Source organism: Ursus arctos, unplaced genomic scaffold, assembly GCF_023065955.2.
Source record: "Ursus arctos isolate Adak ecotype North America unplaced genomic scaffold, UrsArc2.0 scaffold_20, whole genome shotgun sequence".
NCBI lineage: Eukaryota > Metazoa > Chordata > Mammalia > Carnivora > Ursidae > Ursus > Ursus arctos.
The window spans coordinates 52,306,464-52,333,291 of record NW_026622875.1 but is presented as its reverse complement, the minus strand read 5'-3'; the positions used below and the strand labels follow the sequence as shown (position 1 = coordinate 52,333,291).

At 38.0% G+C, this 26,828-nt stretch overlaps 1 long non-coding RNA gene across 1 annotated transcript; it reads left to right on the top strand.

Annotated features, from left to right (window-relative positions):
* The first annotated feature begins 283 nt into the window (after positions 1 to 283).
* LOC130544418 (uncharacterized) lies at positions 284 to 3,681 on the top strand. The gene is made up of 3 exons (XR_008960686.1): positions 284 to 410; positions 678 to 812; positions 3,154 to 3,681. It is a non-coding gene; the product is annotated as an uncharacterized LOC130544418 (long non-coding RNA).
* Positions 3,682 to 26,828: the final 23,147 nt, after the last annotated feature.

Below are 26,828 nucleotides of genomic sequence, written 5' to 3'. Positions count from 1 at the left end.
GTAAAGTCTGTGTCTGGAAGGAGATCCACATACACATTTGAACAGAAAAGGAATTATAGAAGAACTAAGAGAAGTGGGACATTGAAGACTTTTTTGTTTAGTTGAAACTTTAACTTTCAGAAGAGTGACAGAAATTACTGTTGATTATGAAACACTAATTTCATCATCACTTGTCGTAATTCTCCCCTGTGTTTATGGCCTAAGCTCTCTTCCCCCATCTGGCAAACTCTGATTCATATTTCCACAATGAGCTGTATTGCCACATTTTCTGTGAATCCATGGGAGGCATTCATCCTCTTCTCTGAACTCCCACATACTCTATTCATGCATCCTGCAAATCACTTCTGCTGCTATATTTAGAATCTGCAACCCCCTGCCTCTTCACTCATTAGACTACAAGATCTTCAAAGGTAAGAATCATACCCCACCTTTCTTTATCCCTCCAATCCTACCTCTATCTCAATGGCAGGTATCCAGTACCTACTCTGGTGGTAAAGGATGGAAGAAAGGAAGCACTTCTGTCTGGATTTCTTGGCATTTCACTTCTTCCAGGTTGCTTTTCAACTTGGATCTTCCTCAATGTGTTCAAGTAACTTAGGTAACTTTTCTGAGCCCCAGGAACTGCTGGGTTCCTTTCTGTTAGCTTTCATGCCAGAGTTTTCCATATATCTTTCTAGGTGCCATCATCCACCTGCTCCCTGGAAACTCATTATGCATTTCCATGTATCCAAACTCCAGAAGTACTTACTGTCACCCAAAGCCAGTCATGGCACGTCGGCAGCAAATTTCCACAGTGAATTGCTAAAGCCCAGGTAATGGTTTTCTCTTTCAGGAATCCTCTTCAACATTTTCTTAAACACTCCTTTATATGGCCTTTTTTGATCATCAAGAGGATACTCCATAAGTACGCTTTTCTTGGCCTGGATTTATTAAACTGTAATTTGGGCAGCATTCCCCTGTGCTAGTCTATAAAAAGGTCAAATGAAGGAATTCTGTCTACATCCCACTTATGTGTCCAGTTTGCTCAGTTCCAAGCACAGCAGTCTGCACCTGAAGGACCCTAAAGACAGAGAATTTGCATAATTGAACCAGCACATTCTACTTGTCTCCTGACCTGTTTTTCCATCTTCATGTAAATCTTCTAAAATAAAGTCTCCACTCCGATGCCTGACTCAAATTTTCCAGGGTGATAGTTTGTAATTTTGAACCAAGCCACTTAAACTCTAGACTGAATTGGTTCCATAAATCCTTTGACACAATTTTGACTCATCTATAATTAATCATAATAATAAAATTGTTAAATTCCATTTATTTCTAAAACCATAAATCTTTCACACCAGATAATTTGTGGTATGGCATGATTAGCAGAGCAGCATGATTAGCACATTCCAGAGACCTAGAGCTTGACCTTGGATTGAATTCTGTTAGTTCTCCTTATCTCATTATCAGTAACTCCAATGGAAGATTATAAAGGCTGTTACTCACACATAAGCTCTTTCCTGTGACTTTTTTCCTGAGATCCATACTGCAGCAGAAATTGTCTCTCCTATTAGGTGGTCCAGTTTTCCCTGCTTTATTTTTTATTTTTTTTGACTGTGTCAGGTTTAAATGCAGTTAAGTAAAATGGTAATTGAATTAATTTAAATGCACACAACACTCACAAAAATGTTTTTTATATACATCTAGTACATATAATAACAGTATATATATTAACCCCATATGACAACCCATTATACAATCAAAGCAAACTGTTGATTCTTTTAAATGCAAGGCCTAGAGCCAGTGCACTGCCACTTTCAATTAATTCTACTCGTTAAAGGCATGTGACCTCTGCAATTTTTTTTAAAGATTTTATTTATTTATTTGACAGAGACAGCCAGCGAGAGAGGGAACACAAGCAGGGGGAGTGGGAGAGGAAGAGCAGGCTCCCAGGAGAGGAGCCTGATGTGGGGCTCGATCCCATAACGCCGGGATCACGCCCTGAGCTGAAGGCAGGCGCTTAACCGCTGTGCCACCCAGGCGCCCCGACCTCTGTAATTTACAAGGCTCCATGCTTAGAAAAAGACTCTGAGCTTGGTTTAATGCTCTGTTATTGCAACCTTGAAATTTTTAATAATTTTTGTGCAAGGGACACCACATTTTCATTTTTCACTGGACCCCACAAATTATGGATCTGGTCCTGGTCAAAAGAAGTCAAAAGGCCAGTTCAGACTCTAGAGAAGAGGAGATGGGATAGAATTTGTTTCTTATTGGGTAGGGAGCATGTATGTTCATGGCAAGGGGAACTTCTTTGGAGACTACCTACTACTAATGAAGAAACTGGGGTGGAAAGAGAGGAAGCAACTTTCACCAAGTCACATGGCTGGCTGTCCATGTCCAAGATACAGCTCTGGTACCTACTAGGCACCCATTTAGTGCTTAGTCCAGACCACACTGGGAATACAGCCATTAACTTGTTGGAGCTCCCATTCTTGTACAGTCACTGAAGAGGACCATTACCAAGAGAGTTGATTTGAACACAGTGTATTTCCTTTCAATAACTTAGCACCCCATTTAATTACGTAAGGTTGGAACCTCCTTGCTAATTCTGATTCTGCAGACTGCAATGCCTAAGACCAGCCATTTGTCCTTTATCCCACCTGGGCCAGTTCCTGAGCTTTTGAAACCATGCTCTACAGGGTGAATGAGGTTGAAACTAGCAAAAAGTTTAAAGCTTGTCTTTCAGAGAACTGTTTCTCCCTAATCAGCTATTGTGTCCTTTCAGACCCCACTAACAAGCTCACTGGCTGTCTCTGCAGAAACCTGGACTCTAGGTCAATTGAAATGGTTCAACCTAGGAACAAGCAAGGCCCCGCATTTCTCAGCTGCGAAAATGAGCCCAAGTCCCCATCCAGGTTATACCAGCTCCCAGAGTACGCCTCTAGCCCCTTCTCCTTGTCCTAAGATAACCTCCTGATATCAGGGGCTGAATTTTGCTTCATTCTGAGGTGAAGTCTCCACCCCAAAGTGAACAGGGGATGTATGTTACGTAGATGCTTGCTCAGTGTGCATGCTCCACCTTTCCTCGTGAGTAATCATGTTTCTCCACCTTTTACATCAATATATGTAATCTCGACTCATGATTATAGAAAACTTATTCTCTCTCCCTTTCAGGAGGCAGATTTGAGGCTTGCCCATGTCTCAGTGATTCACTTTGCTGTGCATCGGGCAGATGGACTTGGGTTCAAGTACATTTTCTCCATTCTCAGTTAAGAACCAGTAACATGGAAGGAGAGAAAAGCTGTGTACTAGAGCCATGCCCGGAAAGATCTAACATGAGGTAGAGGAGGCCCATAGACGGGAAGGGAAGGACAGTCAAGAGATGAGACCCTCTCACCAGGGGACTGAAAACTGAGATTCAACAAGATGCAGGAGTTTGAACTTCTGGATCTGATGGGTATTAAGGAGGGCACATATTGCATGGTGCACTGGGTGTTATATGCAAGTAATGAATCATGGAACATTGCATCAAGAACTGGGGATGTACTGTATGGTGACTAATATAACAAAATAAATATTATTAAAAAATGAAATCTAAGAAATGCAGCAGTTTGGGGAGATTTATTGTTAGGTGACCTAATGATTCTATAGGCTGAAGAATCATAAAGATGGGTATTGGTAGTGTTAAAAAGTTCTCATTCTCATAGAGTACTATGTGATATGAGAGTTTTTAAACTATATTATGTTGTTTTCAGTATTTTCTATATGATTATCCGTTATATTAATAATAAAACCATATCTTCTCCAGCTTTGTGTTTTGGTGCCTGATATTTATGTTTCCCATTAAATTAAATTGAACTAAGAAAGTAGCATTTCTAATCTATAAGACCCTTTATTTAATATTTGACAAAAATGATTATCTTGTTCTTCTAGTATTATTTTGAAAATGGTGTTTGATGTAAAGATGCTATGTTAGATATTAATTCAATGTTCAGGATAAAAGTCAAAATCAGTATTTGTCTAAAATCACTGGAATTCTTTAATGTTTCTATATGTCAAGCATTGTAAACTTTAGATATATGTTCTCTAATTCTTGCCCTTTGTAGTGGATGATGATATTATCAAAATTATACAGAAAAGAGAGCTAACATGAGATTAAACTCTTATCAGAGTAAGTAAGCAGGATGATAATCTATAAAACCTAATTGACTAATCCCACCCTATCTATCTGTTTCAGGTTTTTGTAGTACTAGGAGGTAAACTATTGCAAAACTTACTGCCTTAAAACAATATTTATTTGTTCACAGTTATGTGGGTTGACTATTTGGGCTCAGCTGAGCAGTTTCTCTGCTAGTCTCCACTGGGATTACTCTGCTGGTGGTTACAGCCATCTGGTGGCCCAAATGGAGTTGGACGGGCCCAGATGGTCTCACTGCCATGTCGGAAGGTTGGTGCTGGCTTACAGCCGGCCTCTCTCTGCATGTGCTCTTTCATCCTCATGGGTGCTATAGCTCAAGCTTCTTTATACAGCATCTGGGTTCCAAGAAGGGAAAATGAAGTGGCCCAAGGCTCTTGGGCTTTAGCCTTGTGACTCCCACAATATCACTTACCCTGAGTTCTATTTGTCAAAACAAATCACAAGGCCGGCCCAGATTCAAGGAATGTCAAGTAGACTCAGACTCTTGAGGGGAGAGGCTGCAGAGCATTTGCATTTCCATTTTAATGTCTCACAATTTCCACACTTGCTAGAGGAAGAGATTTAATGCAAGAATATCACCCGGGCTACTACTTTGGGTCTCTGAGTCACTTCTGCTGGGCTGATGCTCTTCTGCACCCATGCACATAGCTGAAAAGCAGACAGTAGGCTAAAATGCAGTTCCCAGTTGCCCCTAAGAAGCATTTTGGTGCTGCACCAACTGCACAAGCACATGCAACAGCCCTAAAGCCACCCGAATTTGCCTTTGACTCAAAACTATGTTTTCATTTATTGTTTGGTTGGGAAAATGTTTTCAGTATTTTATTCCAAAATAAATTATCTGTGAGCATTATATAAAGAAACATTTGCAAGAGCCTGGAATAGCAGGCACTCTACATGGTTTTATAAATTTCTTTTTCTAAGTATAACTTGCCATGAATGAAAATGTAGTCACAAAGCCAGCAGCAGGTAGATCCTGTCTGCTTGTGTGTGCATAGTCACACTTACCTTGCTGCCATCATGCCTTGATTTAGCAATCTGCCTACAAAGGCTGAGGCACATCGATGCTTGCTCTTACTTTATTATAAGCTGAAGGACTCTTTTAGGTCAACTTATACACCAATAATGACTGTACAGCAAGCATTTACATAGTTAAAATGTCACTATTGCAGAGCAGAGTGCTCTTTGGTCACAACTAGTGACTTGTTTGTCTTGGCCATGGAATCCGGACCTATAAAATGCCATGAAAACTAAAGCTACTCCCCATTTTCCAAACAGGGATATGGAGAACACAGCCACGCACATTTGTTAATCTTCCACTCTTCTTATGCATGGATGTTGCACCAAGATGCCCAAGATTCAGAAACAGTCTCTGCCTCCACCGCCTCGCCACCCCTCTCCCTGCAGGCAGACACTGGGTTACAGATGCACATTGGAGGCAATCTCCTTCAGCTTCAGGCCATTGGGTCACAGCCTCTGATCTCAAGCAGCTCTTTCTCAGTGTGCATTCAACATATTATTTTCTATTATTATTTTTCTATGGATTCTATGAAATGAGAAAGCATTGGGAAACACTGATCTAGTGTTTTCTCACTGACATACAAGTATAGTTGCTTGGGTCAATTTTAAACAATAAAATCTGCTCATGTCCACACTTGAAAAAAAAAATCCTCAATGTCCTGAGCCCAAGCCTGTCTATGCGTAAGCACATGTATATTGTATACATACATACACGTACATAGTACATATACACACACACACATATATTTGCACGTATACGTGGGTGTGTATATGTATAAATTTGATTACACTAAACATATTCACTTTCACTTTTTTCCTTAATATGTCTTGGATGGCTGTCCATATCAATATATGTAGGACAGCTATGTATCAGTATATGTAAGTCTTCTCCATTCCTTTAGCTACTACAGTAGTCCATTGTTTACATGGCCATATTTTGTTTTTCAGTTAGTTTCCTATAAATGAACATTTTTATTGCTTCTGGGTTTGTACTGTTACTGACAATGCTACCAGCAGCCCACACAGTTGTGGGTAGAAGTTCAACACCCAGGCCTTGCATCCATCCAGATGGCCTCATTCTAATTCTACCTGTGCTGCCCAATAGCGAAGTGCCTGGAGCAAGATTCTTCCCTTCTGCTGCCTTACTTTTATCATGTACAATACTGTAGAAGAACTAGTGCCTCGCTCACCGAGTTTGGGGCTGGATTAAATGGAATTTTTAGTGCTCAAAACAGACTCTGGCACATTGTAAGTGCTTAACTAATGCTAACCAATGTTAAGTTGCTATATATCCATTCCAACATTTTCATGGGATAAAATAATTCTACCTTTGAAATTACCATATCAAAGTTCTAAAAGATACTTCAAGTTGCCCTTGAAAATTTTCATTGTACATGTTTCTTCACACCCATTTTAATTTATCAAAACTAAATTTTTGCTGAATCTGAGTAGTAATTTAAGTTTAATTAATTTATGCTAATCTGGATATCTTTTTTATTTTTAGCATGCTCAAATATTTCATATCTTTACTCATTGTTTGTCTTTCTCTGTTTCATGACTTTTGCTTATTTTTTATTGGGTTGTTCACTGCTATCTCATTAATTTGAAAAATTGATATCAAAAAATGCAAAAAAAATGCCTTTATCCTAATGTATTTCTTTCAAATACCCAGAAGTTTGTTCTTTATCTCTTGTTTTTTTTTTTTAAAAGATTTTATTTATTTATTTGACAGAGATAGAGACAGCCAGCGAAAGGGAACACAAGCAGGGGGAGTGGGAGAGGAAGAGGCAGGCTCACAGCAGAGGAGCCTGATGTGGGGCTCGATCCCACAACACCAGGATCACGCCCTGAGCCGAAGGCAGACGCTTAACCGCTGTGCCACCCAGGCGCCCCACATCTCTTGTTTTTATATCTTTTTGTTGTTGTTATGGTTCATACAACAGGCTTTTTAAAATATAGCTTTGGGATCCTGTATGTGTTAAAACCCTTTTCTTTTCTATCAACACTGCAGTATAAGTTCACATTTTTGCTTTTAGATTTTTGATCATTCTAGACCTTAGGGTATTGATGAAGGAGGTGGGGCAGAGATGTGTGTAGGTATGGCTACTTGAAGCTGGAATCTGCACAGCTGACATCTCTGATGATGTGATATTTGAGCTGAGAACAACAGGATGAGAATGAGCCAGCCATGTGCAGAGGCAGAGGGAACAGGAAATGCCAAGACCCCAAAGATCTGTTCTGTCTGAGCAATAGGAATGTGGCTCAGTGTGACTAAGTAATCTGAATATCTGTGGGGAGAAAAGGGCAGAGAATAGCTCTAAAGGAAGCCTCAGTCATCACAGTTTTTATATTTGGACTATTACGGTGACCTGTATCACAAGTGATCCAATGTCAGATATGAATTCAGGGACCTACTAGCACAAGAGAATGTTGTCGGCATCATAAATAAAATTGGCTTAGCAACTGGAGTCAAGGGAAACGCAAAGCAGAGTGGTGATTCTCCAAAATGAGAGAATATTTTTTTCTCATCAAAGGCAATAATACACATGCCAAATCAAATAACCCTGTGAGAAATAATTTATAATGAAAAAGGGAAAAGGCTACACATAATGGCATATAGAGGAAAATTCTCAAAAAAAAAATCTTTTTGAAAATTCTCCAAAACAACAGATGTCTTATGGAAATTTACTACGAAAATAGACCTTAATGAATAACTCCAAGAAATATAAAAACTATCAGCTTTCTTGATGGGAAGGTAAATGACACTACTGTATGGCAGGAATAATTTTGGAGTGTAGCTATGTATGATTTACATGTGCGTGAGAAGGTGTGTATGAGAGAGATAGCGTGTGCATGTGTGTGGGTTCCAAAGAAATCTCAGAACTAGCAGAAAGTCTCACTGATCTGTTCTCTAGCTTCCGAATTCCATCAGCCCTAGACTATCTACAGTGTGCAGCTGGTGCTGTTCATTGAGTTGGAATCCTGGAATGAATTGGTTTAACTATTGTGTACAATAGTCATGCTTAAATCCTAAATCAAAAGACTTACTATGATACACTTTAGATTTTAAAATAGAGTATTTCTTCCAAGATTAAGACTGAACCCCATCAGGAGGAATGGTAAGCCCCTGCCCATAGCTACATTGGGAGTGTTAATCTGCACTATTGTAAAGGAAGTTTTCTTGGGAACATATCAACAGGAACAATGGAATAGGCTTTCCATGCATCTCAGGCAGGATCACTTCTTTTGATGAAATCACTTTTGAGCAGAATCTTTAGTGCACTATGGAATATAAACTTGGAGCTTAGGGACATGGGTATTCAATTTATGATGAGCAAGTTGGAGCATTCCTGGACCATTCTTGAGATCTAAATAGTCCCCAAATGCTCTTGCTTGGACACTGCTGATTAAACACTAAGTCATGCTCTGTAGTATCTACCATGTGGACCAGTCACTTTTCATTATCAGGGACTTTTATTTTCATACAACTCATAATATATTTTATACACTTTTTATATTATTACCATTATAATCCAGTCCTGTTTCCTGAAGTTATATCCAAGTTGTCAAATTAGAGATTGGGTGTTCCCAAATCTGCAAATATCCCCTTTCCCACACACACATACACACTTTTGGATAATGTCTTAGGTGTTTCCAGAAGTGACCTGTTTTGTTACTTATATTTGGATTTTATCATCTTGGTTCTCAGAAGGCTACTTTAATTCTAAGGTTTGGGGGACAGCTGATATTATGCTGTGCCTTAGGTAGGAGACAGAGGACTGACCCACAGACCACAGAGCCAGTCACAGCAGTGTGCAGACCTGTCTGCAGTGCAGGGTCCAGGGGGACACGATGGACTTTTCAGAGTATATAAATAAATTGATCCAAAATTGCAAATCAGTGCATGTTAATCATAGTTGAGGAAATGAGCCAGAGATAAAATGATAAAAGCAGTAGAGAACCTCAGGATCAAACTGTGAGGGAGTGTACGAATTAGGAAATGTGTAAGGAATAAGCCCAAAAGTTGCGTTTAAGATGGACTGACCAGATAGGCTGAGGACAGAAGCTGTGACCAATTTAAGGCCATATAAGGATTATTTTCTTATCTGTTTGTTCTGGCTAGCATATCTAGGATACAGGCCTGCCAAGTTATGAGGAACATGCAAGAACACACAGCAGATGTTGTCCTAAAAATTAAGGATATTGTTCAGCCATGAGAAGGGAGGAAATCCTGCCATTTGCAACAATAGGGATGCACCTTGAGGGCATTATGCTAAGTGAAATAATTTAAAGAAAGATGGATATTGTGTGATCTCTTATTTGTGAAATCTAATAAAGTCAAACTCATAGAAATTGAGTAGAATTGTGGTTTCCAGGAGCTGGGAGGTAAGGAAAATGGGGAGATGTTGATCAAAGGGTACAAAGTTCAAGTTATAAGATGAATAAATTCTAGTGATATAATATACTACATGATGATTATAGTGATTAATACTATTACATACTTGAAAGTTGCTAAGAAAGTAGATCTTAAATATTCTGACACAAAGAATATGGTAATTATGTGACATGATGGAGGTGTTTGCTAAAGCTATGGTGGGAGTCATTTTGCAATATATAAGTGTATCAAATCAACACATTGTACATCTTAAATTTACATGATGTTATATGTCAATTGCATCTCAGTAAAGCTAGAAAAAATAATTAATTTAAGGATAGTGAAAGCTTGTATGTCTAAATGTCTGATAGTATAAAAGCACAATGTCCATAATACTTTTTTTATCATGGTCTAGTCAACTTCTTCTGAGAGCAGTCCTCACTATCTCCCCAGTCCCAGGCTCTGGGTGCCCAGTTTCCCCCACCTCTGGTTAATGTAAGTCCCTGATGTCATTCTGTTGGGAAGGGTCAGGGGAGCTTTAGGAATATGAGGCAAAGACTACCAGAAGCTTAATTCCCTGCTGCTTTTGGAAGACATTTCTACCGTAAAAGCAAATGTGACTCTCACAGAGTGAAGACCAGAAATGAACAGAAATGGAGAAAGAATAGAGGTACCCTTCCAGCCCTGAACCAGGGAGGATCAGCTCCTCCCTGAGGCCATCTGCAAACTTCCAACATCAGGTTATAGGAGGTGGCAATTGACTATTTTACTGCTTAGTTTGCTTTGTTATTTCTGAGAGCAGAGTCTGAGGCAAGGACTCCAAGCTGGTTTAATTGGTAAGGAACCCCATGGAGCAGGAGGGCAGGATAGGAGGTGGAGCAGGCAAGGAGAGAGAGGGTGATACTAAGGTGCATAATGGAATTGGCAAGGGACAACTATTACTTAATCCTGCTGGGACCTTCTGAGGTCCCATCTGATTAAATGTTTCTCTAAACGTTGCACCTCTACCAGCTCCATCCTTTATTGGTCAAGGGATGGTCCCATTGAGCATTACCTCCTCTGGACTCTTGATTGCACATTCAAAAGTGTAGACCTGGGCATCATACATGATAGAGTCAGAGGAACTTCAGAGCAAGAAATAAGCATGTACATCACCAGAGGTAAGACCTGTCTGAGTGCACCTGGGTGAATGCATCAGGCTCATGTGTCTAAAAGGTAAGAATGAAGGATTTTTAAGTGACTCACAAGAGGTGTCTGATAAAATCTGCAAAACTTAGTCCTGGTCAATATAATATGTGAACTTTTAGTTTTTGTCAAAAGAATTAGAACTAAAAGAATGTAATTTTTGTCAAAAGTTGGGCACAAAAGGAATGAATGAACTTCTGACATGTTACATTATTGTGTTAACACCCTTAATTTTTTTTTTCTCATCTACAACTTCTTAAAATAAGGAGAAAGACTTTGCATCCACTCTTAAAGGAGGAAAATAGTCTGCTGCCTGACTATGGCGTCTGCTGCCTGACTATGGCGTCTGCCCACTAAGAACTAGGACTTCAAAGGAAGAAGAGAAATTACAAAACAAAAATAGGATTAAAGCCTGTAATTTTCCTGAAAGACTCCTGTTTATACTATCATTTTTATATTTTTTAATTGGGAAATTTAAAGTTAGGAAGTAATATTATTTACAAAACAAATTTGCCATTCTTTTAATATCAATGGACCAATTTATGAGCATTGAAAGAGTTCAGGCACAATGATATTTTAATAACTCATTTATATTTGATGTTAACTTACATTAAATTAGTTTAACAGCTGCAAGTTAATTAGAATCTATCCAGCCATTACAAAGTTTGGTTATATCTTCAAAAATGATATTCATGTAGGCATTTAATATATAATCGGCGCATATATATATATATATATATATATATATATACACAGTATATATTTATTTGTACACATACAGGTTCATGTGTGTGTATATAGAATGTGTGCAATATACATCAAATATTGATCAGTCATAGCTGAGAGCTCCTGTCCCCCTGCACAGTTTTACAACTAATTTTTCTTTTCAATGAATTTTCACTTTCCAACATGTTTCTGTTCGTTGCTTCCAAGGACACCTAAGAGAATGATCCTTGTCTCAGGGAGCACAGCTATCTGTATTAGAGATATTGTTGCCAACTGCTCTCTTGTTCATAGGAAGGGACCCTACATGATAATCCATGCATAGAGCAGACCCTTGCTTCAGTTCTCCATAGGACATGACTTTCATTCAGAAGTTGTCTGAAGTTCAGGGATGACATAAGGGAAATTCCATCCAAAGAAAACTTCTCCCATTCTCACTTGATATTGTATATTGAAAATCTTTTTCAATTAACTTATTACAATCTACTCCATTACTTTCTTTCTCTTTTTTTAAAAGATTTTATTTATTTATTTGACAGAGAGAGAGACAGCCAGCGAGCGAGGGAACACAAGCAGGGGGAGTGGGAGAGGAAGAAGCGGGCTCTTAACAGAGGAGCCTAATGTGGGGCTCGATCCCAGAATGCAGGGATCACGCCCTGAGCCGAAGGCAGACGGCTTAACCATTGAGCCACCCAGGTGCCCCTACTCCATTACTTTCTAACTGTTGCATATGTATGGAGCATGGCTATACCATAATTTTAATTTAATTGGAAAACTTTGTCAATGTTTTGTCAATGATACTCTTTACAAAACAAATTTGTCATTCTTTTAATATTAATGGACTAAGCATGAGTATGGAAAGAGGATGGAAATTGCACATAGATAGCCATTTCTTTTCAAAGCTGCCATCTTGCTACTCAGTTGTAAGGCACCATCATAATTGATATAATTTGTCACATAATGACTAACATTAGATTACCCTGTGCTATTGCAAACACTGCTGCAGTACATGCCCTCCGTACAACAACTCCATGTGTGAGATGCAGTTCCAGAAGTGTTGTTGAGGTGGCAAGGATACAACTGTGGGTGTGGGTGTGTGTGCGTGTGTGCGTGCACGGGCACAGGGGGTGGGGGTATGTCTGGCACCTATTACTAAACTTTCATCCAGATATCTTGTACAAGTTTATCCCCCAAATTAGTGTTACCCATGATATATCCTTAATGCCTTTAAACAATTTCACAGTGTAATTAAAACCCAAATAGTAAAATAACAAAAAAGTAACAAAGTAATAAAAAAGCAACAGTTCGGGTGACTGGTAGGAGTGCAGACGTATAAGCCAACACCTATTGTCAGTTCAGATATGATTTTCTTGACAAACAACATTTGGTGCCAATTCAGACCTTTTTGTATTTCACAATTGCCTATAAGAGATTATGAATCTGTTATTATCAAAGCATTCATTTCTGAACAGTATCTCCTTATTATGCATAATACTGAATGCTCATCTTATATATTTATTAATGTTTGTTTGCCTCTTCTGGGCTGAGCTATTCGTTCATACCGTGTGCCCAGTTTTAGTTTTGATTATTTAAATTTTTCAAATAAATTTTAAGATTTCTGTATAAAAGGCATTGGCTGATTTCAATTATGTTCTCTTACCTAGTAGTTTGGTTTTGAGTTGTAATGTTTAAATCTTGTTTCAACTTCTAGATTTTGTGTCATGCTCAGAAAGAATTATTTCATTCACTGATTTTTTTTTATATTTGAGCTTTTTTATATTTAAATAAGCAATCATTTGGAAATTTGTTCAGGTGTGCAAGAAGTGTATTAAGGATGCAGATTTATTTTTTCTAAATGGCATTTAAGTTTTTCCAATATCATTTATCTAATGATTCACCTTACTAATTTCATTAATCTAATTTACATTAGATTATTTATATGAGTCTATTTCTAATCTCTCAATTCTAGTGACTTGAACTATTTGTCTACTATTTTTACAGCATCGATCTGAGAATCTGGAAGGGCAAAAAGATACAAACACATCTATCACCACAGCAACACTACAATCAGATCAGAGAGGAGCAAAAGTCCAGTGTTCTCAAGGAAAGAGAGTGAGAACAAAGTATTTATATCCAGCCATGCTTTGTTTAAGAATAAAGGCTACAAAAATTTTTGAAGATGCAAGAATTAATAGAATATTTTTCACCAGAGAAATTCTTAAAGAATTTATTTAGGGGAAAAAAACCTAGACAAATTAAGGGATAACTAAGAAGGCACCAGAAAAAGAAACTAGTAGAAAGCAGGGATATATATATATATCTATATAGATAGATATAGATATATATATATATAGATAGATAGATATAGATAGATATAGATATAGATATATAGATATATACAAATATATATATATTTGTATTTGTATTTATATTTATATATAAATATATGTATGTTTTTTCTACATTTCTAGCAAATAATAACCTAGAAACAACAACATACATATTTGACTTATCAAAGAATTATGCCAATTGATACTGTTAAACTCTTTCTAGATGATGCAAGAACCTTAGAACAACTTACTACCTCCCCCAATTTATTCTGGTTATATATTAACAAGGTAATATATGAATATATTTGTTTAATAAAGTCCTAGTTCATTATCCACACATCTACCACCTTTGTTCTCTTCCATTTCTCCTGCACCTGTCTATCCCTTTTACATTCTTTTGTTCATTGCTCAAACAATAACTTTACATGTTTAATTATGGAGTATATGCTAGTGATGAGCACTATAATTTTTGTCCTTTTTTCATTTATTTGTAAAAGATACATATTCCGAATATAGAATTCTCCATTGGCAGGTATTTTTCTTTTTTTAGAACTTTAATTATAACATCCTACTATCCTCTGGCTTGCTTTGTTACTTGTAAAAAGTCAGCTGTGGTGTGTCATGGTTTGAAAGTTTTCTCTTTACCTTTATTATTCTAGAGCTTCTTTAAGATGTGTTTAGGTCTGAGAAATTTTTGCTTATCCTGTTTGGAATTTATGTTTCTAGAATTTTTGGCTTGATACCTTTCATCTGAAAAATTCTTAGTCCTTAGCTTTTTAAATATTCTCTCTCTGTTCTCCTTCTGGAATAAAGGTTTCTTGTATGTTATCTTGCTCCTTGTATCCTTGAAAACTTTTGCTTTCTAATCTATATTTAGATTCTCCTTATCTTTTACTATTTATTTCTAAAATTCAATTATTATAGTTTCTTTCTAGACTTTCTCTTTTTCAAACACGCTTTGTTTTTAAAATAATTTTCCTTTTCATGCTGACATTTTAAAACCTGTTTTTCTTTTAGTTTTGAGCTTGATAAATATAAATGTCCAACAAACAACTAAAGACCAATAGAAAAGTGAGGAGACAAGATGCTACGTGCAATAAACAAAAGAATAGATTAAAATATTGTCCTGGCAGTCATAGCCATGAAATAAGTTAAGAAAATAAATAAAAGGCATAAATATTAAAAAAAGAAGTGACTGTCATTCAGAGAAGACATGATCCTATATAGAGAAAACTTAGTGGAGTCCTTATAAATCTGTTTCCACCACTATATATCCTACAGAGATTTGAAAGTATGATAAAAGTTATTACAGGGGTGCCTGAGTGGCTCAGTTGTTAAGCATCTGCCTTTGGCTCAGGGCGTGATCCCACAGTCCTGGGATCGAGCTCCACATCTGGCTCTTCTGCTGGGAGCCTGCTTCTTCCTCTCCCACCCCCCCGCTTGTGTTCCCTCTCTCGCTGGCTGTTTCTATCTCTTCAAATAAATAAAAAATAAAATCTTTAAAAAAAAGTTATTACAAGCAGTTTTATATGAATATAGTTTATAATTATTTGAAAAGCACACTGTATAAGAACTTAAAGAAGTACTAGTAAATCAAAATAACCCTTTGTCTATTGAAAAAGTTAAAATTGTAATAATATTAAACTTTCCAAATAAGAAAACCTCTTTTTAAATTTTTATTTCAATTCCACTTAGTGAACATACAGTGTTATATTGGTTTCAGCTGTACAATATAGTGATTCAACACTTCCATACATCACTGATGGCTCATCATGACAAGTACGCTCCTTACCCCATCCCCTATTTCACCCATCCCCCACCCCCACCCCTGTAGTAACCATCAGTTTGCTCTCTATAATTAAAAGTTTGTTTCTTGGTTTCTCTCTCTCTGTCTTTTTCCTTTTGCTCATTTGTTTTGTTTCTTTAATTCCACATATGAATAAAATCATAAGGTCAAATAAGAAAACCTTAAGCCCAGTGCTTCACAAGTGAGTTCTATCAATTATCTAAGGAAAAAAACAATCTTAAATTTTTTTAAGAAACAAAGGAAGATGGAACATTTTCCAACAAATTTTATAGGACTGCTCAGCCTTGATACTAAAATTTGACAAAGATAACCTGGGGAAAAATATTATTTATGAACATAAAACACAAAATTCCTTTGGAAAGTATTGCCAAATTTATTTAGTAATGTATTAAAGGCATAATGCTTCAAAGAAAAGATAGGAGAGCAAAAAGAACCTAGAAAGGATAAGAGAGATAAAAGTGCATAATAAAATCATATATTAAGTGCAAACATATCAGTAATTAAATTAAATATACCTTTTAGATTACTAAAAGTACCTATATGATGTTTAGAAAAGAAACTTCTAAAACATAAAATAGAAAAAGTGGGAAATTGAAATTAAAAATACATATCCATTCCTATCCCTGCAATAAGAAAGAACTGACATGAAAATCAATGACTATTCTTGGGCCCGCAGGAGAAATGGAGTCACAGGGCCAACTTCCATTTTGAAATCTGGAAAGATTGTTAAATTCAGGAGAAGAAAGGGAAGAATGAAGGGGGGGTAAACAGAAGGGGGAATGAACCACGAGAGTATGTGGACTCTGGGAAACAAAGTGAGGACTTCAGAGGGGAGGGGTGGGGGAATGGGGATAGGCCGGTGATGGGAATTAAGGAGGGCACATATTGCATGGTGCACTGGGTGTTATACGCAAATAATGAATCATGGAACATTGCATCAAAAACTCGGGATGTACTGTATGGTGACTAATATAACAAAACAAAAATTATTTAAAAAAAAAGAAAAAGAATGGGAAAAAATACTAGAACAAAATATTGATGAACTGTGATGATTTCAAAAGATATATGAGTAATTGGAATACCAGAAGAAAGAAAGGATGAAACAGACAAATATTTTAAGTAATAATGGCTGAAAACTTTTCAAAAGTAATGATGGTACCAAATCACAATGCAGGAAGCTCAAAGGATACCAAACGGGACAAATACCAATATACATATACTGGTGTATGTATATACATATGTGTGTGTGTGTGTGTGTGTGTGTGTGTGTGTATGAGAGAGAGAGAGAGAGAGATGGGGGGGCATGTTATATTACAACTGTAGAGAACTGTAGAGAACAAAAGACAGAGAAGAAATCATGAAAGAAGCCAGAGAGAATTAGTGTTACCTATAGAAGAACAAGGATAAAAATTACTAGACTTCTCATCAGAAGCCATGCAAGGTAGAAGACAGTGTAGTGAAACACTTAAAGTACTGAGTAAAAAACCCACCAACCTAGAATTCTACATGCAGTGATATCTTTCTTATACAATAACAACTGAGGAAATCCACCACCAACACGTTTGTCCTGCAAGAAATGTTAAAAGAAATTCTTCTTGGAAAAGGAAAATTGTATCTCTCAGAAATCTGAATCTATATAAAGAAAGGAAGAGTTTCAGAAAAGAAACATATGAAGGTAAAATAAAATATTTTTATTATTAATTTATCTAAAAATAATTGTTTAAGGTAAAAATAGTAACAATATATTAGATAATTATAGCATATGGGTAAGTGAAATGAATGACAGTGATGTCATACAGGATGGGAAGGAATTAATATACTGATAGTGTTATTTGAAGGCAAGTTAGATTACTTGAAAAAGGTATATTGTAAACACTAGGCAACCATAATTTTTAAAAAATGAAGTCTGATTGACAATTGCAAATCAAGCCACAAAAAGATAGGGATGAATCTTAAATGCATTCATTGGTAAATGAAAGAACCCAGTTAAAAAGGTTATATACTGTATGATTCTAATGATACAACATTCTGGAAAAGGCAAAATTGTAGTGATGGTAAGAAGATTAGTGGTTACTAGGAATTTGGGGGAGGCCAGTAGGGTTGAATAGTTGAAGCACAGAGTATCTTTTAAAGCAATGAAACTACTCCATATGACAATGCAGTGGTGGATCCATGACACTATGCATTGATCAAAACCCAGAGAACTTTACAACACAAAGAGTGAATCTTAATGCACGCACATTTTTAAAGGAAATTTAGTAGGTCAGAAGATTCCTGGATGGAATGTAGGATATGACAAAAGAATCTAACTGTTCTAAAAAATATTACTGACGGGGGTGGAATAAAAGGTACTGACCTAAGTGGAGTGGAGTCTGTAATACTAAAGGCAAAATTAACTGTACATAAACACTGTGCTCTAGGTGATAAGATAAATGGAGGTATAGAAGTTATGAGTGAACAATTCTAATGCTGCTATGTTTTAATACTAGAATTCAGCAACTAAGAAAATGGATGGTGGACAGTGGGATCAGGTTTCTTATTGTTGGAGTGGAAATTTATAGATAAGCCAAGGGAAGAGGCTAGAATAATATTTATAAGTGATGAGCTGGAGTTGGAGATATTACAAACTCATGTTTAACTTTATATAAATACATATGGTTACATGGATGAATATTTATAAGTATGAGGATACACACGTTAGCATACATACATAGAAATCCTTCTGTCTGCTCAGAGGACCTGGAGGCAGTAACACTATAGTAGCAACCAGCACATCTAGTACCCAGATCTCCAATAAAATGAACCAGTGCTCCGTGGAGAAATGACTGATTCTGGAAATGGGGCAGGAACTACACCAAATCAGCCTGGAGCATCTTAGAGTGAAAGAAAGTAATAAAGTTCTTTTTTAAAAAAAAAGTAACCACAATGGTTGCTGGGTGGCACAGTCAGTTGAGCGACTGACTCTTGGTTTAGGCTCCGGTCTGAGCTCAGGGTCATGAGATCCAGACCCACATGGGGCTCTTTCTCCTTCTCACTCTGCCCCTCCCCCTGCATGCTCATTCTCTCTCTCTCTAAAATAAATAAATAAATCTTAAAAAAAAAAAGTAACCATAATGATAACACTAGTTAAAGGGACACAGGAAGAGGTTACAGTGTCCACAGCTGGAAAAATTTAAGCAACAAAAGTCTAAAAGAAATATCTATAAATCCATGCTGATACAAATGATTGAATAAATAAATTAGAAAGAGAGGACAAATAATTAGAGATAATTTATGTAGATATTCTGCCCTTAAGGAGGTAGGCATAACTCCCGTTCATTAAGCCTGTGCTGTGCATAGTAACATCCTCAAGAGTACAGTATAGAAAGTGGGCAGTGGTGGCAGTCAAGCAATTTTACAGTGACAAAGGGAGACCTGACAAACACTACTTCAGCCAAGTGATCGGGTCAACATCAACAGTGAGTAGAGATATGTTCATAGTATGTGCCCTTAAAATGATGTAATGAAAATGACAACTTTACCTCTGTGATCTTTTCCCCAAAAACTCATAACCCTAATCCAATGACAAGGAAAACATCTGACAAATCCCAATTGACAGGCATTCTATAAAATACCTGACAAGTACTCCTCAAAACTGTCAAGGTCATTAAAAAAAAAGTCTGAAAACCTGTCACAGCCAAGAAAAGCCTAAGGAGACATGGTAACTAAGTGTAATATGGTGTCCCGTAAGTCATCCTGGAACAGAAAAGGGATATTAGGCAAAAATAAGGACAGCTGATTAAAGTATGGGCTTTAGTTAATAATACTCAATGTTGGTTCATTAATTCTGAAAAATGTGGCATACTAATATAAGATGTTGATCATGGAGGAAACTGGCTATGGGATGTATGGGGGCTCTCTTTACTATCTTTGCAATTTTTCTCTAATTATAAAACTGTTTTAAAATTAAAAGTTTATGGGGTACTGGGTGGCTCATAAGCATCTGCCTTCAGCTCAGGCCATGATCCTAGAGTCCCAGGATTGAGCCTGGCCTTGGACTCCCTCCTCAACAGGGAGTCTGCTTCTCCCTCTGACCCTCCGCCCTCTCATGCTCTCTCTCTCAAATAAATAACAAAATCTTTTTAAAAAATTAAATTAAAAGTTTATTTTTTAAAAATCTTGAATGTACTACACACAAAAAGGCAGTCATACCCCTCAAAAGCCAACCAAGAACAAAAAGCTTCTGTGGTTATTTTAATACAAGCAAACCGGACGTTAAGGAAAAGCATTACCAGAGATCAAAAGGAACTTAATATAATGATTCAATCCACCCCCCAAAAATGTAACAATTCTAAATTTGTACTCATCTAGTAACCTATCTCCACATAAAAAGAAAGGAAAAAATCATCAGAAGTGCAAAAAAAAAAAAAATAGGCAAACAGTCACACAGGGAGATTCATCCAGTCATTCATAAACAAGGCAAACCAAAAAAAATTTAAAAATCACTAAAGATATAATACATTTAAACAACATAGCATTTTGGATAAGACAAGTTTTTTCGTGTGAGATACAGACCTGACATTATGGGAATGCAGCATCCCTGGCCCCACACACTGAAGGCCAGTATTCCTCCCAGACTATTAGGACACCAACTGCCCCCAGACTTTCCCAAACGCTCCTGAGGTTCACACTCCTCCCCCACAGCACATGCTCTGTTTGAAGCACACCCTGCGTGAATTAGACCCTCTTCTGTGACATAATCATGCTCTCTGGTGTACATTTCCATCACAGCCCTTTCTAAAGTACTTTTATCTATATATTGATGTGCTTGAATTTCACACTGGAATGTAATTTCTTACATATATTTGACCAAATAGCATCACAATGTTATAAAATCATTTTGTATTCTTATAAGTATAATAGTATTAAACAACACTTATTAAGCATTTATTTAACAATGTGCTTAAACTTTCTCATCTGTAAAATAGAGATAATAATAGTTATTTTATTTGAAGACTTAAGTAGCATAATGTCTTTATAGCTGTTACACAGCGCCTGAGATTATAAGGACTCAGTTGAGTAGTGTTATTATGAAATTATTCCCTGCAAAATCCGGCTCCCTGTGATGTGGGGGGCAGAGGCTGAGGTTATGCAAGTTTAACCCAGGAGTGGTGTCCTGGGATTTTGAAGTGTTGGCATCCCTAAAGCCCAGACAATGGTCTGAGATTGCAGTCAGGAGTTGAAACATCACAAAAAGCATCTTCAACTGTATACCTGGATAGGGTTCATTGGCATTATAAGGATATGATGAGTTGGAAGGAAAATCAGAGAACAGAGTTTGTAAGACTGGAGTGAGGGCAAGGTTTGGTGTGGGGTTCTAAACAGTTGCTGTGGTCAGGAGAGGGTGGACATCCCCTTGTTGTGCACACAACTTGTACTCACGGGGAGGATGAATATTCCTCCCCCACCCTGGGTGCATCCTTGGCTGCACCAAGTGTGAAATAAAAGGGAAAGAAGCCTCTTTGAGTCAATAGACCCAGACCCTCTTATTCTACTTGTTTCAAGTCTCTACTCACACTTCTTAATGAAGGGCTAGAATGGCCAGATGTCAGTTTGAGATGCCAAGGAAAAGAACTCAGGGTGATGCCAGAAATAAAACCCTCTGCTCTTTCATCTCCCTTAAGGTCAGTGACACAAAGGCAAGGGACAGAGTGAACAGAGGCATCCCATTTCTCCCCGGCTGTGGGAACAGGCCCACCCTAACACTGGCAATTAGCCCTCTATTTGCCACTCTTCTTTGCTCAAATAGCCAGTCATTTAACATTAACACTAAACATTGCTTCCCCAATGCCAGGCACTGCCTTTAGTCTCCTTCATGACTTCCTGTCAGCCAGAGGGCCACTTAGTGTCACTGGGAAGCCCAGCTATGGCATTGTCTTCAAAGTGACAGGAAATAAATTCTTATGCCTTATCCACCACATGTGGAAATCTGTGTTTGTGTGGGCATATGTGTGTGTGTTGCCAAAGTCCGTAGACCATAAAAAGATAAAAATGTTCATACTCTTCCATTTATTTAATGGCCAACAACCACTAAATGGGAGAGGAAGGAACTGAACACATGTCTGTTGAAAGTAATGTCTATGTTGATTGTACATTAAAAATCTTTAAATCACAAATGTGCTTAAAATATTCTTTACCACCTTCTGGGGGATTCTGATAGATTTGAATAGGTAAGTCAATTTCAGAGCTGAACATTCATGGCATTTTTACCTACTGAATCCAGTCCAACTTCTTAACTTTTTTGCACTAACATCCTGACTGCTCTGTGGCTCTACTCCCACCTGCTCTCTGTATTACATGCACCCTTCACGCTATCCTGGGTGGATTAACCTTCCCAGGAGCATGCTGTATTTCCCATCTTATGGATCAGTACAGCAGAGTGCTCTAGAAGGTAGTCTCTGATATCCTTAAAATGATGTAATAGAAGTACTTTGCTCAAAGGTGTTTAGAGGGCACAATGAGTTCATATGTGTAGAAGGTTTGGAACAGTGCCTGGCAGACACTAAGTGCCGTACAGATATTTGCTGTTGCTGCTAGCTGCTGTCATTGTATCAGCTGCTGTAATGGCATCTCCATTTTTACCTATCCAAGTCCTTTTACCCTTCCATGCAGACTGCCTCTCTTCTGTCATGATCTCTTGATCCCATCTGCTAGATGAGATATGATCTTTTCTGCCTTAAAAGCTTCATTATATTTACATTTTTATTTAGCGCAGAATTATTCATGTTGCAAATTACGAGAAGTAATGGATATTTCAACTAAAATTGTTTGGGAAAGGCATTTTATTTTTAGCACATGTTTGAAAAGTTAGTCTAGATGTGTATTACATGCTTACTTGTAGTACAGCAAAAGCCTTGCTGGTCAAAGAGTGGTGCGCAGACCAGCAGCACCCACATCACCTGAGATTTAGTTGAAATTCAGGAACTCCAACCCCTCTCCAGACCTCAAGGTCCCCATCACACCACACACTGAAGCACTGGTGTAAAGCTTTGGAACTTGGCCAAGATGAATTGGATTCAACTATGTGTTTTGGGGAAAAGCAAGATCTATGTCTTCATGAAAGCTCCATGATATTAACTTCTTCTTTTACCTATGTAACAAAGCTGAAATGTAAACCCAGGTTTCTGAATCCAAAATCTCTACCCTTAGTCTATGTAATCTTGACTAAATGCCATTGCTAACCTAGCATAACTGTATGCTTATGATGCTAATGTCAAGATGGCGGCTTAAGTCCCAACTTTTCCACATACTAGTGTAAACAGAAGACACCCATAATTGCAGGAATTTCCACATGCTTAAGGATGCATGGATTTTTAGTGTTTTTGGTGAGTGACTGCTCTACTTCAGATTTATATGGGGAAAGGCAGTAGAGAGCACACTTGAGAAAGGTGAGGATGTGTTAACCCTTGGCCTCCTTTTATTCTCTTTGAACGTATAAATGCATTTAGTATTAAGGGTTGGACAACTATTTACTTTGAAGCACAAAAAAGGAGTGAAAATTTTCTTTTAGGGTATTTGCTTGACATGTATATATAGGAAGCAAATATAATATAATATGTATATATATTAATCTATTTACTAAAATTTACTAATTTTAATTTCTTACATCTTTATAAAGTCTTGGTTTTTCCTCATTTTAAAAAATGCTATTGAGCTTCATAGACTTAAATAATGTTTGTTCTTTACATCATATTTCTTGCTAATTTTGTTGTGCTTTTGAAGTTGGCTCTGCTAGGAGGAAGAACAAAGAAATTGCTCAATGTTTCCTAATTTTAATGCTCAGAATGAACTCTCTAACACTCCTAGGCAGAGAAACATGAAAAGAAGCTGTCAAAAGACATACTTCTCTCCCATTTAGAATGCAATGGCCTAGTGAAACTGGCTATGCTACTCCGGAGAGTGACCTTGGTTTAGGGGGTGGCAAAGAGGAGACTTGAGGAAGAGTCTTCTGGGCAGGATTGCCTGCCTGATCACATTTTATTTTAAAACTGGATATGCCCATGAAAATCATGCAGACCTACTTTCTCAATTCTCCAATGAAGGAAAGGAGACCAAGAGAGTTTACCAAGGTCAAGGAGCCAAATGTGACTCAGTAGTGCCTGCAAGACTATCACAAAAGTGAATCTAAGTGACAGCTGGTCAGGTTCCCTCTGGGATCATTCAAGAATCTGGAGTCCTCCATGAAGTTCCCCCAAATGGGATAAGGATTGTCTTATCTTCATTCCATCACAGTCACTGCTGATATCCTTTTTGTTCAATGATCTGATATCTCTTAAAACCATCAAATATGCTAAAACAGAGCTAAAATTAGACATGGGAAAATCTCCCTGATGCTAGAGCCCCCAGACCAAGGGTAAAGCCTTGGATGTGTACCACATACTCTTCTGGGTGCAGCCAGGAGTGGGCCCCAAGTACGCACTATACACAGGCCCCAAACTCTGTCCTCCTCCCAGACTGGGGGGAAATACTCCCCTCTCCTGGCCCATGGGTCTATCCGTCAACATTATCTAATTCCATACCTAGGACAGACTGCTTCATGAGTTCTGATTTTCACAGGCAGGATGGTTAACATTCATCAGCTTCTGTCTTACTTATACTCTGGAAAAAAAAAACATGAGGTACAAAAATTAAGGATCTGGTAACTTCTCTGAAACAGAAGAAGGAAAATACAGGGAACGCCACACACATAGCTCTAATTTGACATGGCTCATGCCGCAGAAAATGTAAAATCCAATTAATATGTCAGGAAATCATCGCACCACACAGGCTAGTATTATTTCTCACTTAAACTTCACTTCAAATGTGAAGCTAAAATGTGATAAATGCTAAGTTTATTCAGGCCACTTTCATAGGCTTCTCTAGGAGATGTGTAGTGAAAAAGTTTGAGAAGCACCAAAGTAGGCCAATGTCCTCCTTTTTTATGTGAGGGAAGTGAGGCCCACGCACATCATTAATGGCAGATCCAGGCCACAGCTGTGTGGCTGGAGGCCTCAGAGAATGTGGTGAGCTAGGACAAACCACACCACTTACTTCAGTCAATAAAGGAGGTCAATAGGGACCTGATGCAAGGGACCTCCCAGGGTCCTGCTGGTCTTGGTTCAGTCCTTATAGCCATGCCCCCTGTTCCACCAATCACAGTGGCACAAGAGACCAGGCATGAGAAGGATTCTGAACTAGAACCGACAATTCACCTTTCCCTTAGGCCACCAGGACAGACCCTTTGATTCTTACACCCCTCATAGGTGCAGTCACTATTGTGTCTAAGCCACCCATGTCATCATTAACAGTATGACATTTTCCTCATAGGGCTCTGTACATTCATGACTTAACACAAATTTTCACTCCTTGCCTGGTGTTCAAACCTTTCCCTCATGCTCTCTGGAATACTCCATCTGGCATCAACAAAATTTCCTACTTCCTCAATCTCTTCTTTTAGATTTCCTTACCTCTGAAACTCACTGACACTTGAAGCACTCTAAGGAGGTTGTTTCTTTAGGGACCCTCTGACTGATGGTTACCCTCTTATAACCCAAGTGCCAAAGGGCCTGGGGGAGGGTTAGATGCCATCCTTAAAGCTTATTGCTGAATTATTTCTCTTCCCTTTTCCCAAGACCCACAGGAGAATCTCTTTAAATGCACATGGCATCAGACCATACAATTTACTACCCCTCTATTTGGATCTGAATATTTGCGTCTCCCCAAAATTGGTGTGTTGAAATTCTAATTCCCACAGTGATGATGTTAGGAGGTGGGGCTTTGGGAAGTGCTTTGGCTATGAGGGTGGAGTCACATGAAGGGGATCAGTGCCTTTACAAAAAAGACACCTCAGAACTCCCCAGCCCTTCTACCAGGTGAGGACACAGCAAGAAATCTATAGTCTACAACCCAGAAGAGGGCCTTCACCAGTACCTGACCATGCTGGCACCCTGATCTTGGACTTCCAGCCACCAGAATTGTGAGAAATAGGTTTCTGTTGTCTAAAAGCCACCCAGTCTGTGGCATTTTATTATTGCCACCTGAACAGACTAACACACTTTCCTTATTGTGGTCTTTTTCCAACTCCTGGTAACTCCCTTTAGTGGGAGATTTTAGAAATGGCATATCATCAATATTATTATCATTTATAATGATTTTTTTGTCATGTTTTTTTCTTATATATTTTTTTATTATATTATGTTAGTCACCATACAGTACATCCCTGGTTTTTGATGTAAAGTTCCATGATTCATTAGTTGCAGAAGACACCCAGTGCACCAAGAAATACATGCCCTCCCCACCACCATCCTATCCCATTCCCCCACATCCCTCCACTCTGAAGCCCTCAGTTTGTTTCTCAGAGTCCATAGTCTCTAATGCTTCATTCCCCCTTCTGATTACCCCCCCTTTCTTTATCCCTTTCTTCTCCTACTGATCTTCCTAGTTCTTATGTTCCATAGATGAGAGAAACCATATGATAATTGTCTTTCTCTGCTTGACTTATTTCACTTAGCATTATCTCCTCCAGTGCCGTCCATGTTGCAGCAAATGTTGAGAAATCATTCTTTTTGATAGCTGAGTAATATTCCATTGTATATATGGACCACATCTTCTTAATCCAGTCATCTGTTGAAGGGCATCTTGGCTCCTTCCACAATTTAGCTATTGTGGATAATGCCGCTATGAACATTGGGGTGCATATAGCCCTTCTCTTCACTACGTCTGTATCATTGGGATAAATACCCAGTAGTGCAGTTGCTGGGTCATAGGGTAGCCCTATTTTTAACTTTTTGAGGGAACTCCACGCTGTTTTCCAGAGTGGCTGTACCAACTTGCATTCCCACCAACAATGTAGGAGGGATCCCCTTTCTCCACATCCTCTCCAACAATTGTTGTTTCTTGCCTTGTCAATTTTTGCCACTCTAACGGGCGTAAGGTGGTATCTTAGTGTGGTTTTGATTTGAATTTCCCTGCTGGCTAATGATTTTGAACTTTTTTTCATGTGTCTGTCAGCCATTTGTATGTCTTCATTGGAAAAGTGTCTGTTCATATAATGATTTTTAAATCCCATCAAAATGACAGAAATCCACAAAGTGAGGGGGGGTGGAGAAAGAGACTAGGAAAGGAAAATGGAGGATAGATAAGAAGCACCTTGACCGACAGAGAAGAGAAGGCTAAATATAACTTGAGCTGCTGCTG